This window comes from Olea europaea, chromosome 22, assembly GCF_002742605.1.
Source record: "Olea europaea var. sylvestris chromosome 22, O_europaea_v1, whole genome shotgun sequence".
NCBI lineage: Eukaryota > Viridiplantae > Streptophyta > Magnoliopsida > Lamiales > Oleaceae > Olea > Olea europaea.
In genome coordinates this window covers 3,992,980-4,002,173 of record NC_036258.1, presented here as the reverse complement: position 1 = coordinate 4,002,173, position 9,194 = coordinate 3,992,980, and positions in this window count along the sequence as shown.

Below are 9,194 nucleotides of genomic sequence, written 5' to 3'. Positions count from 1 at the left end.
TGTCACGGACTTGCTAATTTCCTTCAAGAACCGTGCGGCCTCCGCCCCCGCGGTTATTACACTAAGTCAGCCTCCCGATTGGCATTGATGTCTTAGAAAGGGACTAAGTAGAACACTTTAAGAAAGGGACAAAGAAGGAACACAAGAGCTTACAAAGAAGACTTTGTATTGAATAAGGAATACTCTTTACAATTTCACTCTCTTGATTCTTCAAATGAATCCTACCAAGCTATTTATAGTGGTAGCCTCCTCAAATGGATGGCTAGGATCTTTTCTATCCAACGGTCTAAATTACACCTCTAGAATTATCTATACAAATATCTACATTAAAATATCTATGGACTAAATTAGGATGATCTAGATTAATCCACCAAGTGAGGGGCTTGTAGTTTCTAGAATGTCCCACCATATTCTAGCAATCTTCATGCACTTGTGGGAGTCTAGAATATTCCGGTTAGCCCTAACTCGTCAACATTTTAAATTTCTCGATCTTCTTGTGCCAAGATCGAGCGGGTCGTGACAACGTGCATAATATTGGCAGTCAATTTAGTAGGATAAGCAATGGTATTTCCAGCATGAGAAAATTAAAATGCTGAAACATCATAGCACTTTTACCTACGAGTAGCTATGGGAAACACCATCTGTACCTCTACATGTAGCATAGATTAGACATTACTTTCCATAGCCATGCTAGATAAATTTTGATGTCAGTTTAATTTCAGTTATCCATGTTAACCTATCTTTATCTCGATGAATTTTAAAGCTAATGAATCTTTTCTTAAACTGCTTTCTTTTCCAAATTTACGTGTTCAGAACTGTATATTATAGGTTGCATCATTGATTTCATCCTTCCTTATCGAAAATCCCCTTATGCAATCTCCTTTTTAGTTATGGTGTATATACATAAATTACATATTTTATAGCATGGTATACCATATGAAATATTTCTGCTTCCTTTTACTCCTTACCAGGTTGGCATTTCGTCTGGAGCAGCTGCTCTCGCTGCCATTAAGGTTGGAAAGAGACCTGAAAATGCAGGAAAGCTTATTACGGTATGTTGATTAATGCTCAGGACGTGATGCTTCATATTGGTCAAGTTGATGTTCTATTCCCATGGAACTTTGAGTGGTTTAAACATATATGTATATGTTGCCATATTTTTTGGCAATCTCAAACTTTCTAAACCATAATATCTGAGATACACAAGGTTGTTACATGAATATATTGATTTTGGCATAAAATGGATTCATTTGAAATACGTGTTTCGCAGACAAACTGAAGGTTTAAGTTACGGAAAATCCAAGCATTTAACTTCTTATTCTCAATTTAGTGGTAGTGGTATATAAAATTGAAATGGCCTTAGTGTAGTTCACTTTCTCTCATTTTAGGTACATTCTACTTATGAGTTTTGGAGCAAACTTCGTTTGTCTTGAATAGAACTACCTAATATTTTGCTTTGTTTAGTATCTGCAGCTGCATAATTATGTTCGGGATGAATAGACTCTATGTAATTGTACTCAGTATATTAAAATTTTAGTTCTTCCGCAATAACCTTTTTTTCTATTTCCATCATGGGATATTTTGTTGCCTGAATGGGGTTGCTCCAGTGTCAATGATTCTAGTATCTCAGATAGTTAAATTCAGCAATTCAACTGTGATTTCAAACTACCATCACTGAGTAAGTGTTGACATATGTTCATCAATACTACGTGAAAGATTATTAGTTTGTCACTTATGTTAGCTAACTTCTCGAAGTGGGTATTAGGGCGCCAGAAATGATGTACAGTTTTTTATTTTATTTTTAGGCTTGCCTTAGCTTTGTTTTCTCATCTTCCTACCATTTTCGTAGAGGGGTAGGAATTGATATTCGACTTTTGTCAGTTATCTTGTTTTATCTTGTTAGAGTTCCCTGTTAGTTCCCTGTTATTTTGGCAAGGGCGACAATTACAGTGCTTCAATAAAATTTTATGTTTCATTGCTTGAACAGACCAGTCTTTTTCTTAACAGGCTAAACTTTAAAGGGAAGCTCGTTTTATTAGACGTTAATGGCCTAGAATGCCAATATCTCAAATGTTTTCCAATTCGACTCATTTTAGATTACGTATTTTTGCAGGTTGTTTTTCCAAGCTTTGGGGAGCGTTACTTATCTACTGTTCTTTTCCAGTCCATTCGGGAAGAATGTGAGAAAATGCAGCCTGAACCGTGAATCTATGCCTTCTGCAGAAGAATACACCACAAATTGATCTTTGATTGAAGTGTGAACAAGGTGTGTTTTTCTCCGTTGTACTTGTGCATGTTGAAACCAATAGAGACTCGAGTTAGTTTCGTGAATTAGACTTGATCAATTTTGATGATAATAAGAGGATCATTTTTATCTCTTGACCTCTATCTGGAGGGAATATGTTGATAATTGATATTTTGAATTTATTTGAAATATTATGAGAAATCTTTGTAAACTCGTCTCAATATTTGAATTTCAATTTTTCAAGTTGTAAGTTTGAAGGTGAGAAGAGTATTCATATTTATTATAGGAACATAAAATTTCAGATTGAATCTAATAAAAATATGAAATTCTGGTACATACCAAATGCAGAGTACATAGACTTTGAAAGAAATAACTCTCGTGGTCCACAACCAAATGGTTGTGTTTTTGGTTATTTAATTTACTTATAAAGTAATTTATCAATATAAATTACTTTTATTTTATACAACACATCCATTAAAGTTTGCAGTTTTCCCATTTCTAGAGCGACACCATACATAATTTGGACCATGCTACTTAAACAGAAAAATTCTACACCTTGATAAAATGTCAAAATGTCGCAGTCATCAATTTGTTTATAGAGGGTTTGTTTGGGAGGGATTTTTTACCTCAAAAAATTGATTTTTTGACCGTTATTTCATTATTTCAGCCGTAATTTTTGACTTACCCTACTTTTCTTCTAACGATCAAAAAATCAATTATCAAAATCCCTCCCAAACAGGGTCAGAATGTCACATGACGTTATGTCATCGATCTGTTTAAAAAATAATACAGTTTTTGCACCAATAAAAAACTGTCAAAAGGATAGGCACCAAAAAGCCACACATAATTTACATCTTTGTAAGTTGTAACAATTCAATAATTTCATTTGGTGCAAATCAAAAACCAGCTCATGAACTCTGAATGACCCTCAAAGATTGCTCAACTCAATCTCCAATGCCACTGCCTCCCCATCCTCCACAGACAAGCATCCTTCGATCCATTTGGATTGCTCCGTCAATTTGGTAACCGTTATTTTTTCTCGACATTTACATTCCCATTCTATTGAGTAAATTGTGATTTTTCACCATTTCATTTATTACAAAATCATTACATGACTTTAACAACTTACAATTATATATCTCAGAAGATCAGGAAATCTTCTAGGATTTCTCATTTAAAATAAATTCATTACAATGGAATTATATCAAATCACGTACAATATTTTATCTTAGCTATTAATAAAAATAAATAATTATAGAGAAAAATATATCTTTATTTACAAACATTGTATATTTTCGAATTTGGAAATTGCAACATTTATCACGGTGGTGATGGTTGGCAGTGGTAAATAGTTGATAAGAGCGACTGAAATCGAGGTGGTGATGGTTGGCAGTCGTGCTATTTTATTGGGAGGTGAAGATGATTATGTTGTGGAGTGGCGTGGGTGAGGAGGATCAAAAATTTTATTTATTATCTCTTTTTATTATTATTTAATAGTCTTAAGTTGAAAACCATCGAGTTACCATTATACTCTTTCATATGATGGTCAAATAGTATACTTTTGATCAACTTCATACTAACGAATTTTTGGATGAAATCGTCCAAATGTCCTTGTACATTTTTTAAAAGTTCAGTACATATCTTCTACGATTTAAATATTTGAGATTACGTTACTCTTCATTTTCTTTGTTTACTCGGACTACAAGCTGTGTTTTTTCGGAATGGTACAAAAGATTTGCACTAATGTCTCCACGAGAACAAATTGACGTGCTCAAGCTAGAAGTTATGTATTAATATAGTATTACAATGATATTAAATATTCTGAATTACATTCTTTTCTTTTTTAAGAGGTGGACTAAATAGAAAATTTATAATAGTTATACAATTAAATAATTTAAAAGTAACAAAAAATCAGAAGAATATTTAAAAACCCATGAACGAATTTCAAACATGTCGCTAAGAAACATATATATGCTAGAAATTATCCCGCAAAAACCTTTGTTTCATAAGTAGAGGAAATTTGTATGTAGTAATAGGTATCCAGTAGACAGAATGAAACATCTTTTGATTCTTTTTTCCCATAGCAGAGAATAGCCCAAACATGACGTGACTTCAAACCTAAAATCAAGAAATGGATATCATTAAAATAGCATAAGATTAATTTAGAGCAGTGTATAATTCATGTCACAAGATGCAATTTTTTTTTTCATATTTCTATAAACAATACAGACCAATTTGATAAATCAAACAAAGGAAAAGAATTAAGAGAGGAAGAAACCGATTATAAAAACCTCCAAAATTAGGTTTTGTTGATGAAATACACTACATTATATACTACTAGTCTATGCCATGTGCGATGCACGAGCTGTGCATGAATTATGGTTTGGTTTGCGTATGTATTGAGTATGTTTGAAAGTATATGGGAAGATGAAATTATTGGCAAGGAACTAATCAGTTATACGAATCGATCACTCGTATTTCTTCCACAAAATGTCATTTTTCTACAAAAAGTTGTAAAATCAATAAAATTCATTAATAATGAGAATTCAAGCCATAGTTAATCAAAGAAATACTCCACCGGACAGTAAAAGCATTCCAAGCAAAAACAGCTAGCACCATAGCAGTACATCCTTCAACAAATTATAGTAGATATAAATGTATTATTGTACAATAAATAAATAATTCAAGATAAAGAAGAAGTTAGAACCTAGAAATCCCAAAAGTCTAAAACAGTAGGTATCCCAAGATCCCGTGGCCTAGGAGTGAGTTCCTCTCTTTTTCTTTCTTTGAGCCTCCTTAATTACGGAGGCTCAACATTTTTGAGCCAAATACCTCCGTAATTATGGAGGCACAAATTTAATTTTTTTTCCTTTTCCTTCACTGGTTCTTAGTACAACAATTTAATTTCATTTAATCAATTTAGTTTTTTTAATAGACGTAATTCCTAAAATAAATACATAAAATATATGTCAATTTTTTTATATGTACTGAGATTACATAAATCCTTCACATGAGTAGAAATGTAGATAAATGATAGACATATTAATCACATTTTCAATCGTAACTTTTTGAGTGCAATCAAATAATGTGTGAAACGTGTTAAATCAAATAGTCACCCACGTCGATGTTCAATAATTTTTTTCTCCTCACTTTTGTTTTTGGGAAGAGTAAGATCAGGCTTTTTGGGTAATTTATTGTCCATTTCTACAACCTATGTTAATCTATTCTGCTATTTCTACACCAAATTCTATTTACTCTCTTATTGACCAACCTATTTCATCTACATTTCAATGATTCCCAAATATCTAAATATTAAACAATACAACACCATTCTTTCATTGGAACTTCTTAATTGAAATAGAATGTTCATAAGAAATTTGCACACACATTAAGCAAATAGATACATTGTTTCACCAAAACATTTGTTTTATATTCACTTATATAGAAACCACCATGTGCGTATATTTCATTTTATTTTTTTATATTTTGATACGGATCCATTGCATAAAAAAAATGAAGAAAATATTAACAGCAAAATTCGAAATGAAACCAATTCACACAAAACGCAAGAAAAAAATCAATCAAACTCCGTTAAATGAAATTGAGTTGTAGAACGTTCACAAATTTCAATAAAAACAAGAATAAGAACTAAAATTCAGAATAATCAGACCTCAATCAATCCATACAAAATATACAACAAACAATCATAGTTCACTCCATAGTGAAACTCAGAGAGAAAGAGGAGTTAGGGCTAATTTGCGTGGTAAAATAGAGAGAACAAGCAGTTGTGTGTGAAAATGGAGAAAAAAAAAAGAAAGATGCACCTAAATTGAGGACAAGTGGGTACATCACTGTAGCCTGCAAGTTTTTTTTGTTTGCAGACGGCGTCGTTTTCGCTCGAAAGATGAAAAAAAATTGCTACAGTATGTAAAAATGGAAGAATCTACTGTTTTTTTTACAGTAGTGATAACATTGCACTTTTTATACAGTAGTTACAAGAAGAGTTAGTGAAAAGGAACCTTAAAAAAATGGAAATTAATAACATTATTCTATAATATTATATATAGCTAAGAATTTCAACCAATCTTTTTCTTCATTTTTTTTTTCACCTATTGGGTCCAAATCACAAATTATGACGGCTTGTTTAGTTTCATGGATGACTTACTAGACAATATCGAAAAGAAACTAAAATCTCGTCTACTATTCTGTCCATATGTTTCGAGACTAATCGAATACAAAACAAGACATATATTTGTGCATATTTTCATTCTTCCAGTTACCCTATAGCCAAAGTTGCTTAATATCCTTAAATGGCATTGATAGAATCAGAGACCATTCTTGTACTCCTTGTCTTCCTACAAGGTTCGAGAATCAGAGATCATTCTCGTTACTCATCTTCCTACAAGGTTCTCTCTCTCTCTCTCTCTCTCTCTCTCGTAATTGTTAGGATGAAATGGTCTCAATGGGCCCTTTTGTGCTCGAAAAAGCTTAACAACGACAAGGGGACTACGGTCTGTTGGAAGAAAGAGAGGTTTACTAACTTGGATTGGTTTGTGCTCTGACGGCTCAGCACGAAGGTGCTTACGAGATGCTAGTCGGAAAACATTAGCTACAGGCGACCAGAGTTGGGAAGGATCGGGTGTCAAGCACACAGTCGATGAAGTAGATCCGGCCCAGGGGGACAACACTAATAAGAAGAAGTAAATGAAAAAAAAGAAAACTCGTATTTCTCAATTTCAAAACTTATACACTTGACTTGTTACAAAATGATAGGACTCTAACCCTTTATATAGGGTTTACATGAAATTTCTAGACCACAAATTTTTTTAGAAACTCATAAGCCACATATTTACATGAGAGTTTTGACCATATATTTGGACTAAATATTTTCTTAGAATATTCTCAATAGAGTTTCTAAAGCCTCATAATCTATTTGACACGTTACCACATTTATCACCTCATCTTTTGGTTAGATATTTATACAGACATTCTAGAAAAAATTTCTAGAAATGCTAGGCTTCTGAGCTTTTTAATTGAATTGGGCCTATGAGCGAAATTCTTAAGCCCATATTACTTAATCCAAAATTAAGTTTGCTTCTCAACGTGGTCACACTAACCAATTAAAATCTTATTTATTGTTCTGCACAATATTATTTAGTATTACACATTCACCAAATATAATACGACGACACCTTTGTCAATTTGTGTATTCATCACTTTACAACTTCAAGTTGATGTTAATGTAGGTGGTGGTCTAAGGTGAGAGTGGTAGTGGTTACTGGAGCAAACAAAGGTACCGACTTTGAGCTTGTAAAATGGCCAACGGTGGTGCGACAATAGTGAGGGACTGAAGCAACAGAACTACTGAAAATTCTAGGGCTTCATGTTCATTTATTTCCTCTTGATGTTTCCGAACCTGCTTCAACCACTATATTTGCATCATGATTTCAATAGACAATCGGGATGACAGATATACTCACTGGCGTATGCATACATCTTGAAATGAGGGATACAATCAAACTTGCAAAAAAGTTGTGAAAAATATAAAAGCAATTAGTATCTTATTACAAATATTCTCTACATATTCTCATATTTTGGTAACGTTGGATAATTACGTCATATTCAATATTGTCAGGTACATTATGTAAATCTTTAGCTTTTAATCATATTAAGAATCGATAATCACAATCCAATAAATTAATAGAAACGAATTCGTACATGCGGAAGCCATTGTTGATATGAATAATAGTTATAATAGCGGTCAAGATCTTCCCCTCCTTGCTCCTCACAAAGTAATAGCTATCAATGGGGCAAGCCAATAAAATATATGGAGAGGAGAGGGGACCTAACCTTTATATATAGAAAATAATTTGAGCCGTCCCATTACGACTAGAATTCTAATTAGGGTTTATTTCGACCCACATACTTTAAATTATCACATCAAATTAATTACAACCCGTAAGGTGTAAAAGGCCCAATTGATCACTTAATAAATTTGGCCCAAACACAAATATCATTATGAGTCATATATCTAACCCGTAAAATTTTGCAATCAAATGTGAAGCCCACATATGGAATTATTAATTATTCCAACATTCTCCCACTTGGGCTAACATTTGATTGCCATAACAAAGTTTTAACACCCGGGTTAGATTACATAGGTGGCCACAAAAAAATAGCTCCAATGATGACACCTTACGTAACATGATCCGATCCAACAAGAATATTAACACCGAACATGGAAGTCATTACACCAATTTAAGAGATGTAAGACCATTCCACAGCTATAAATGTCAACATCCTTATCGACATGGATCCCCATCCTCCAACCAATGTGGTAGTATGTGGTATGAACTTAGCACCAAATGTGATCAAAAACTGTGCTAACTCATATCGGTCCTCATAATGCTTCGAATCAAAATGAAGCCACATGTCTCTAAAAGAGACTCATCTTATGTCTTTATACGTTATATTTCAAGATGCCAATAATATAAAAAGATACAAGTCAAATGCATGCTTAAAATAGTTCATGGATAGGGGAAAAATTATTTTATTATCAGAAGGGGCTGTACCCGAAAACATATGGGTTGCCTACGTACCCCGCAAGGGATCAAGTCCAAAACGTAGTTCTTTACATAAATAACTCCCACTAACCAAAAATATCAAATGTTTCCACAATACTCATATTAGTAACATGTGTCTTAAAGACTTTTGGAGAGAATCCCTTAGTCAAGGGATCTGCAACCATTGCCTCTGTGTTGATATGCTCTATTTTCGTCTGCCCTTCTTTGACTCTGTCTCTAACAACCAAATATTTGATGTCAATATGTTTTGATCCACCAGAACTTTTATTATTCTTTGAAAAGAATACTGCTCACTGTTATCACAATAGATGGTGATCGGTCTTGAGATGGAATCAACAACTTTCAAACTAGAGATAAAATTTCTT